Here is a 10,069-nt window from a genome sequence, read left to right on the forward strand (position 1 = left end):
CAAATGTTTAAAATGATTTGTATTCATTTACATGAATTGCCTATTAGTGATTTATGTGTTTTATTTGATTGCTGATTTTTTTCCGTATCAATTTTTAGAATTTATTTATGTACTAAGGAAATGATTTCCTTTTCCATGTATGTGGAATTATCTTCTAGCTTGTTATTTGATTTTGTTGTTTCTATACTGTGCAGAATATTCTTGGCCATGTAGAAATATGTTTATATTTGTATAATTAAATCTATCCATATTTTCTTGCTTTTATGTCTTGTTTAGGAAGAATTTCCTTGTTTCACCATTACTAAAATATCCCACATTTTTTCAGCATTTAATTTTTAAATTTTTTTATTGTTTTATATTTTATATTTAGATTTTTGAACCATGTAAGTAGGAATTGCATTTTAATTATTTTTCAAGAATCATTCAAGGTCATTTTTATAGGTGCAATAGTATTTTCCTCATGACTTGATATCTCAACTTTGTATTCTAAAATATGGTATGTGCTTGGATAAAAATCAGGCCTCTATTAACTTACAGTGATTCATGTGACTTTTAAGCATATGATGTGATTACATTTGATTTAAAATATGCTTTGATACCTCATAAGCCTAGGACTCCTTCATTTCTATTCCTTATCAGAAATGCCTATTCTTTTTTTTTTTTTAATATGGAACGCTTCATGAATTTGCATGTCATCCTTGCGCAGGGGCCAAGCTAATCTTCTCTGTATCATTCCAATTTTAGTATATGTGCTGCCGAAGTGAGCACAGAAATGCCTATTCTTGCATATTTGTTTTATAATTAAAATTCAATAAGCTAGTGTAGCAAAAACTAAGTTTAGTTAATATTTTCAATGAGACTTGATTTAGAGAAAGTTTATAACTTTAGTGAATTGAGATTTCTTATCCACAAACATGGGTATTTCTTTTATGTTCATATAAATCTGGTATATTTTTTATAGATTTAGTATTTTTGAGTTCTTTTGCTGCTATTTTAAATAGAATCTTTTGTTCTAATACATTTTCCAATTGTCTGATATTTTAATGTAAAAATTCTTTTTGTTTTCTATTTTTACATAATATAAAATCTTTACAGTGCCTCATTCATCCTTTTTAAGTCAAAGCTATGTAAGTACTGACAAATATATATAGTTATGTAACCACCACATCAATTAATATGCAGAATGTTTCATCACCAAAAATATTTCCCCGTGCTCCTTTGCATCACATCCTCCCTTCACCTCCAGGTCTTGGAAAACACTGATCCATTTCCATTCCTATAGTTTTGTCTTTTCCACAGTGTCCTATAAATTGAATCATACAGTATGTAGTCTTTTTTTTCCTCCCAGCATTGTAAAGGTATAATTGAGAATTCAAAATTTTCTATATTTAAGGTATACAATGTCATGATTTCATATACATATATGCTGTAAAATGGATACCACAGTCAAGCTAATTTACATACCAATTACCTCTCATGAATATCTAGGTAATTTATTATTTTTGATGCCATTGTAAATGGGATTATTTTCAAAATTAATATAAAATATTTTTAGATAGCTCATTGTTAGTATATGTAAATGCAGCTGATTTTTGTATGTTGATTTTGTAGCCTGCAAATTTATTGAAGTTGTTTATTTGTTCTAACAGTTTGGGGTGCAATATTTTTAGGTCTTCTATACATAGGATCATGTCGAATATCTAGTCTTTTAAACTTGGCTTCTTAGTCCTGGTATCATGCATTTGAAATTTGTGCATATTGCATTTGTTAATAGTTCATTTTATTGCTGAGTATTATTCCAAACTGTATGACATTTATCCTTTTCTCCATTAAGAGATATTTTTATTGTTTCCAGCTATTCGAAATTATGGATAAAACTGATACAAATATTCATGTATAGGTTTTTATAAAGTCAGGCAAACAAAGAGCCAGAATATGAAATAATTATTTTCAAGACACCAGATGTCAATAATGATTGACAGTGATTGCTGAGTGATGAGAAATGAACAAGTGAAGCTCTAAGGTTGTTCTGATTTATTACCTTTAAAATGTTTCCATATTGTGGTACAGAGAAGGATCCCTCAAAAGATCCTGGTAGACTCTGAGTTGAGGAGATGAAGTTGAGGGTCTGAGAAGACCAAGGCACTGAGGCAGCTAGATTTCTGAGGGTGGAACACTGCAGATCATAGACCTGCGGGGCAGAGAAAGAGAGATTCAGAGGCATTGAGGGAGGCAATGTTGGAGATCTGGAGAGATCCCCCTCAATTATTCATAGTCTTCAGGAAACTACATGAGGATGGGAAAAGATCTACCCACACAGGTTAGAGAGAGGAGTGCTTGGTGCTCAGACTGGGCTAGGAATAATGCCTATTCTCAGCAGCTGGAAGGCTTCATTGTTCACAGGGTCAGTAGAGGGAGTTAAATACTAAGACAATTCTGCATCAGCAGTGGGACGTAATTTAGCCCCAGACCCAGTACCGCTTCAGATCTGCTTCATAAATCATAACAGCATGAAAAAAATCAGAAATAAAACATTTAAAAGAATCAAACTAAATATTGTGCTCACAATTTTGAGTCTGTGATAATATGAGATCTTGGTCTGATTATTTCTCTTATGAGGACCTTGTTTCATTCTGGTATAAGGATCACGCTGGGTGCATATGCAGCGAGGAGATGAGCTGGGAAGTATAATTTCCTCCCATCCCTAAAAGTATGTATGTAGGATTGGTACTATTTCTTGATTGATTTTTATGTAGAATTCACTGATAAAGCTATATGGGGATGGAATTTTGGGAAGGATTTTAAAGAAATAATTTTCTTGAGTGTTAGATTATTACAGTTTTTAATTACTTTTCTTAGTGTGTTTATGTAGAAATTTGTGTTTTTCATAACCGTGGTCCATTTTCTTTTAGTTGTCAAGTATGCTGTCATAAATTATTGTATCCTTTTATTATCTTTTTAAGTTCTGCAGACTCTTCATACAGTGATGACCCTCTCTTCATTCTCAATTATGATAATTTTTTTCTCTTAATTTTCTTATTCATTTTTGCTAAGATCTTATCAATTTTACTAGACTTTCAAAGAACCAATTTCTGGATTCATATATTTTCTCTATTTTTTCAATCAATTTCTATTTCAGTGATTTCTGTATTCTATTTACTATTTCCATTGTACAATGTTCTATTTACTATTTCCATTGTACAATGTTCTCTGTAATAGTTTTGCTTTTTCTTTGCTAGCTCCTTAACATCGAAGTTTAGGTCATTTCTTATAGCATTTCTTATAACATTTCTTGCTTTCTAATGCTTAAAATTAAAGCTATACATTTCCCTCTAACCATTTCTGGAGCTACATCTTCTTTTTATAGTTTTTAAATATATAGTTCATATATATCTTTAATACATCTTTTTTTACACATGTATCATTATCTTTCTATTGAAAATTAATTTTTCCAAAGATTCATGAATAATTTAGACTTGGGTTGTTTGATTTGTATATAACTGGAAAATGTTATATTTTTGTTGTCAATTTCTTGTTGAATTACATTTTTATAATATATACATATATTCTATATTATTAAGTCCTTTGAAATGTATTGCAAATTCTTTTGTGGCCCAGTTTATTGGTTATTTTGATGAATGCTCCATGAGCAGTTCTTTGAGATAAATAGAACAGTCCCACAAATGTTTTCTCTTTCCCTACTCCCACACTAACACAGATTCTCTCAACTTGGCTCTCTGAAACCATGTGACAAACTTTATCTGCATTATAAATAAGATTTAAATGACTTCTTTTGAAATTAACATTTATTATCTTCTGGAAATCAGATCAGATGTCATCTGCAAAGACAAAGCTTAAACAGATTTTCCTACTTTGAAGGTCATGATTTAAACAAGAAAGCTTTTACATATTCTACTTCTACCCAGACTGGACTGTCCCCTTTTGGAGATATGACCTCAAGTTGTTCTTTCAGGATTTTCCCTCAGAGGACAGGGTTCTGAAAGGCCTATTCTACATGGTGATTACCTTGGTGGCATCTCTGGAGATAAGAGGTGTACTGTCAAAATTATGATTAATGTCCCAATGAATTTAATTAGACAAGAATCACCCTTGGAGATGCACCAGTTGAATGACTCTATAATATGTACTGCAGTTCAAATGTAGATAAAGTGTTTGTGGACCTTTGCCATTACCCTCAGAGAGTATCTGTCTGTACTAGTACTCACGTGATAGGCTTCTTCCCAAAATGGAATGATGTACTCAAAACATAATAAAGCATGCATATGAAGTATTCATCCTTCAGGAAACCCAACATTCAACAGTGCTGTATGAAGACAGGACAGTGTAACAGGTTGAGAATCAAAATGTGATAAAGGCTTTTTCACTGTTTCATTTTTACTGGTATAAAACACAAAATGGCAAAATTTTTATCTAATTAATTTAAGCATAATTTACAGTTTTTTCTTCAATTAAAATGTTGATTTAATATTTCTTTGTTAAGAGGACAAATTTTGCCAGCAATTTATATTTTCAGTCTCTGTTCAAAATCAAGATTCAAATTTCTTTAGGTATCAGGGCATACATATTCATTTTGAAAATTCTAACAGTTCAAAAAGATATATTTTTCTAAAAGATTGGGATGAATCAGATTTCCTGCAACATGAGAAGAGTTGGTCATGTGGAAACAGGTCAAAGTCCAGTGATGGTGTAAGTGTCCTGTTGTCTGTGTTCTCAGAGATGGAATCAGTCAATGAAGGACAAGGGAGAAGGCACCAGAGCCCAGTTCATGGATTGAATGGCTGTCTCCTTATGCAGGTAACCCAGGAAAGTTTATACACAAGATTCTGAACTAGACTTTATATTTTGCAAAAGTACATTGGTGGTGTGAGAATCCAGTCTTTCAGAAGTTCCCCTATCTGTTTCTCATGACCAGCAAAGTTAGGGATCTTTGTGATCACTAAAATATGTGAAAATCAATTCTATTATGTAATACCCTTTTGGGATATCCTCTTATTATAAAGATCTAGAATAAATTTACCTTCTCTAACATCAAGTATACTTTAAAAATTAATTTCAAGTGTAACTATTTGGGAATAATTTAATGGGCAGATATTTCTATCTTATTCTTTATTTCCCCCCTTTTTAAACCCTTGTGTTGAGGGCTGACTTCCACTAGATCACAGCTAGGGAGCTGCTGTGCTACCTAGGAAACCCCGACACAGAAGCATGTCTTCTATCAATGGTTTAGCACCAGGTTCCCCACAACCTGTGATGCATGATGGGTGAGGGGGCGGCTGCCTTTCTGGCCATGCCCCGTGTCCCAGGACAAAAAGCTGTCCTCAACAGATACTTCTAAATCTCATGGTAGTTTTAATTATGTGCTGTAAGCATTGCATTTTTATCTAAACATTCCAAATATAATTTAGAGTTTTTTCTCCAATTAAAATGTCAGTTTAATATTTCTTTGTTAAGAGAACAAATTTTGCCAGCAATTAATATTTGTAGTCTCTGTTCACAATCAAGATCAAATTTCTTTAGGTATCAGGGCATTCACATTCATTTTTAAAATTCCAGCAGTTCAAAAGAAAATCTTCTGTTAAAAACTAAAAGATGATGTAGCATCTGTAGAAAGTGACTGAGTGACTTCCAAGAGCCCAATGTAATACTGTAGTAAGTAAGCTGTTGCTTCAATTCCTATTTTTCTGTTCACATATTAATTTCAGCATCTTATCATATGTTTGTGGACCATTTTGATGTATCCTTCCTTTAATAGTTTGTTTATATTTTTATTTATTTTATATTTTTATTTATATCTTTTATCAGTTAATTGCTTAGAGATATTTGTCTATTTTAGATATTAACTCTGTATATGACTTCTAAAATGTAAACCTTTTCTCCAAACTACTTTTGTATATTGACATTGTTATATCTTTTCCTAAATCTATGCAAAATTTTTAAATTGTCAAATATATCTATTTGGGATTTTAATGATTGGTTAAGAAGATTCTTCCACCTTTAGAATGTAGAAAGTTACCTCTTTTATTAACTGGAAAGTAAATATTAAGTAAATCTTGCTTTGCTTTTGTATTAAATCTTTAATAAATTTTAATTTTTGTAATAAGTATTACCTATATGTACAATTTAATTAGCTTCCTGATGGAAAGTTAACTGTGGCAAGTGATTTATATACTAATTTATCCCTTTCCCATATATGTCCCTAATTACTTGCCTCTCCATTAGCCTATAAGATTGTTGAGGTTAAGGATAATGTTTTAATCAGATTTGTATTATAATTTCTGAAAGTACTGGAACATAATAAACCATACTGCCTATTGGCTGAATAAACAAATTATCTTAAGATTTCAAGAAGTCACTAATAATAAATATATTTACAGGTAATTTTGTCCTGAGCTCTGAAATAAGACATATAGAAGAATCTATGGAGCAAAGGAACAATGTAACCAAGTTTGTCTTCTTGGGGCTCACTCAGAGCCCCCAGGGTCAGAAAATGTTATTTGTTGTGTTCTTGCTCATCTACATGGTGACAATGGTGGGCAACATACTCATTGTCATGACTGTGGTGGTCAGTTCAACGCTGGATTCCTCCATGTGCTTCTTTCTTGGCTACTTATCATATATGGATGCTGCTTATTCTACTGCAATCACCCCAAATATGATTATAAACTTACTCAGTGAGAAGAAAATCATTTCATTCCAAGCCTGCATGACCCAGCTTTTCATAGAGCACTTATTTGGTGGTGCTGAGATTTTACTCCTGGTGATCATGGCTTAAGACTGCTATGTGGCCATCTGCACACCCTTACATTATTTGACAATCATGAATAAGTGAGTGTGTATTCTGCTGCTGCTGTTGGCTTGGGTTGGTGGGTTTTTGCATGCTGTAGTTCAACTGCTCTTGGCTTACAACCTTCCCTTCTGTGGCCCCAATGTCATTGACCACTTCCTCTGTGACATGTATCCCTTGTTAAAACTTGCCTGCTCTGATACCTACATTATTGGCCTCACTGTGGTTGCCAATGATGGGGCAATCTGTGTGGTCATCTTTATGCTCTTACTCATCTCCTATGGGGTCATCCTGCACTCCCTGAAGAATCTTAGTCAGGAAGGGAGGTGCAAAGCTTTGTCCACCAGTGGCTCCCACATTACTGTGGTGGTCCTCTTCTTTGTCCCTTGAGTCTTTATGTATGTGAGACATCCTTCTGCCTTACCCATTGATAAGTCCTTGACTGTGTTTTACACTGTTATCACTCCTATGTTGAACCTTCTAATCTATACTCTGAGAAATGGAAAGATGAAAAATGCCATGAAAAAGCTCTGGACCAAAAAAAGAAAATGAGACATCAGGGAAATGTATTACTTATTTTCTATGAAAAGTTACTCTTTCTAAGTTAGCCATGAATGATCATTTAGCTGTAGTAAATTTCTCCTCAGGTTTAATAACTTGAGAATGATGAAAAACATTTATTATTTGAATACTTCCAATGGTCAAAACATATTTTTAAGATTTTCATAATTTTTCAGTTCAAAGCATATATTTTATGTGAATTATATTTTTAAGATTTTTAAAATTTCCTATGAAAATATGTATAGTTTTTGGTTATAAAATGTCTCTGTTGAGACTACTGATTTCTGTTCTATATGGCCAGTTAAGCTATAGTTAATCCTATAAATTTATTTTAGTTAGTGGAAGATTTTCTTATGTTTATGTCTTAAGTAATGTAATCTTTCCAGAATCAATAGGGTTCATTACAGATTTTGGAAAAATAAAGTAAGAAATAAGACATAAAAACTTGGTTCACTCCTCCCTAAACAGAAACAGCCCATATTAATATTTGAAACACGTGTTTTATTTTTCTATCTGAAAGATATTTTTATATATCCTTTTGCTTATATTGCTCAGTATGTTAACATCAAAGAAGAGTGATGTTTCAGAGATGCAACATTAATAACCAAGAGGCTAAGTATATTAAAATAATCTAAATAAACAAAGTGTATATACATGAAATAACCAATCTTACTTATTTTTACAATTGGGAAATCATATTATCTCCTCAATTGGAACAGCTTTTTTTGGTGTTACATTTTCATAAAGATGACTCATTAATCTTCCCAGATAGTTTAGACTATCTGATAATACTTCTGCTGGTTTTCATTATCCCCATCTCCATTTTTGCTCATACTGTTCCATGGCATTCTTTAGAGACACAGGCTCTGCCTTTCATCTGTAAATTCATCATAAACCATAATCTGTCAGCTTCAAATATACACTACAGAACTTGACACCAGATATTTTGAGTGATATCGTTAAAAGACATGCTGCAGTATATGTCTTTCTCATCTCTTTTATTAATGAAATACAGATTATTAGGAAGAAGCCAGAATACATTGTTCTATTTGGTCAAGATATCATTAATAAATCTTCTTTTTCTCTGAATAAGGCTTGAAACAAAATATTATCTGCCTTTAAAGTGGTCAAAATCATGCAGTCAAAGAAACTTACTATTCTACCTCCCTTATTTATCCTGGATACATGAGGGGCTAAGGCTAGGGGGCTGTGGGTGATTTTTCACTGGTAAATCACACTGTATGAAAAGCCTCATATTCTGATTTGTATTGCTATTGTTGTTATATGGATATTTCTTATATTATCCCAAAATCTTTCCAAACATCATAGTATTCATCAAATAATATCAAGCATTTGATTTGATTGGAATTTATGGAATTAATTCCTCCCCTTTTGGATGTTGCTATAGATTGGAAGTTTGTTTCCCTCTCCAAATTTATAAGTTAAATCCTTTATAATATGGTGGTATTTGGAGGTGGGCTGTTTGAGAAATAATTATGTCATGAATGTGGAGCCCTGATGATGGAATTAATGCCCCTATAAGAGAACTTTGAGAGCTCACCTGATCCTTCTGCCACATGAGGACACAACAGATAGCTGTCTGTAAACTGAGGAGGGACCCTCACCAGACATGGAATCTGCTGACACCTTAATCTTGGAGTTCTGAGACTCTAGATCTGTGAAAAATAAATGTTTATTGTTAAAGCCATCCAGTCTGTGGTATTCTGAAATAGCTCCCCAAGTGGACTAAGACAGAAATTTAGTTAATTTTCAAATTTGTATAATTCTGTCAAATGATGAGCTATAAAATTTTGCTAATTATCTGTATTCACTGGTCTATAAACTCCCTGGTGTCAGGGAAATTTTTTTAGCTGTCTTTATGTTCTCATAATATGTGGGACATAGAATCCACTCTATATACTGTCAATTTCTTGAATTCTTCATCTATTGGAGTGAAAATTTTTATTGAAAAACTTTGATTAATTCTTTCTACATTAAATATATATATTTGTCACAAATATTTACTCTTCTTTGACATTTTCTACAAATACTTACCATGTTATTTATGCTGTAATAATGGCTATTTTTATAAAAAGATGTTGTTTAATAGTCTTTAACTTTTGGATTTCTTTTATCATGTCACTCTTGGAAAATCCCATTTCCTTCCACAGATTTTATAAATTTTAACTTCTTGTTTTTTTTTTAAATAACTTTTCAAAACATTTTATCTTTAACCCATCTAGAATTTAGTTTTATTAGTGATTAGGAAATATCTAAGCCTTCTTTCCCCCAACAGGTAAACTAATCTGACAATATTATTACAACTTTCAGTAATAATTTGAAAATTTTCTATTTAATATATCAGGTTTTATATCAACTAGAAGCTTCAATTTTGGGGCATTTTTTTCTCATCCTTCACCTTCCCCTCCTCCTCTAAATTTTAGGATTATTCTGCAAAGTTTGAAAGCTTCCCAGAAAAAGAAATTTAGAAAGTTGTGACTCTACATATTTATTTTGAGGAAGACATGTTTTAATATCTTGTTTTCTTATCCAGAATAAGACACATATTGTGAAGGGTTGATTGATGTCTCAATAAAAATTTGTAATCTTCTCTCTAGAGTATATCTTGCCTTTTGGTTTTCTTAAAATGAGGACTTTCTTAATTATATTTAATTCACATTTTCAGTGAGCTGGTCAGAAAGG

At 32.1% G+C, this 10,069-nt stretch overlaps 1 non-coding gene and 1 pseudogene across 1 annotated transcript; one reads left to right on the forward strand and one right to left on the reverse strand.

Annotated features, from left to right (window-relative positions):
• Positions 1–661: 661 nt before the first annotated feature.
• LOC140692266 (U6 spliceosomal RNA) lies at positions 662–768 on the reverse strand. The gene has a single exon (XR_012067836.1). It is a non-coding gene; the product is annotated as a U6 spliceosomal RNA (small nuclear RNA).
• Positions 769–6,436: 5,668 nt separating this feature from the next.
• Positions 6,437–7,357, forward strand: LOC140692189 (olfactory receptor 4A47-like; annotated as a pseudogene).
• Positions 7,358–10,069: the final 2,712 nt, after the last annotated feature.

The sequence above is a fragment of the Vicugna pacos genome, unplaced genomic scaffold, assembly GCF_048564905.1.
Source record: "Vicugna pacos unplaced genomic scaffold, VicPac4 SAC-SAT, whole genome shotgun sequence".
Classification (NCBI taxonomy): domain Eukaryota; kingdom Metazoa; phylum Chordata; class Mammalia; order Artiodactyla; family Camelidae; genus Vicugna; species Vicugna pacos.